Source organism: Myotis davidii, unplaced genomic scaffold (assembly GCF_000327345.1).
Source record: "Myotis davidii unplaced genomic scaffold, ASM32734v1 scaffold306, whole genome shotgun sequence".
Lineage (NCBI taxonomy): Eukaryota > Metazoa > Chordata > Mammalia > Chiroptera > Vespertilionidae > Myotis > Myotis davidii.
This window is the reverse complement of record NW_006296631.1, coordinates 215,132-215,482: the sequence shown is the minus strand read 5'-3', so window position 1 is coordinate 215,482 and position 351 is coordinate 215,132. Positions and strand designations below refer to the sequence as shown.

Below are 351 nucleotides of genomic sequence, written 5' to 3'. Positions count from 1 at the left end.
TAATAATAATATTAATAATAACAACAGCAGCAGCAGTAACTAAAATTGCTAGGCGCTATTAAATGCCAGAAACTGCTCTGAATTTAACTCATCGCATCCTATGAATTAAGGTCCTGGCCCTTCTCCAGCCCAGCGAGAAGACTGAGGCTCAGGGGCCGACCTTGCCCCGGGTGCCCTGGGCGCCCAGCCTCGGGGCGGCAGAGCTGGGATCTGGCTCAAGAGCTGCGCTTAGGCTGCCGACTCGAATCCCTCCTCCTTCCCCACGTGGAACCAGCAAGCCATCCTTCCTCCTTGTCCGCCCTGGCCCCCGCGGCCGGTCCAGCCCGGGGTGGAGGCGGAAGGAGGGCCTTT

The 351-nt window shown here is 58.1% G+C and overlaps 1 protein-coding gene across 1 annotated transcript in view; it reads right to left on the bottom strand.

Annotated features, from left to right (window-relative positions):
* Positions 1-351, bottom strand: part of UNC13A (unc-13 homolog A (C. elegans)) — a 91,622-nt gene that overhangs the window by 30,744 nt on the left and 60,527 nt on the right. The window lies entirely within an intron of this gene.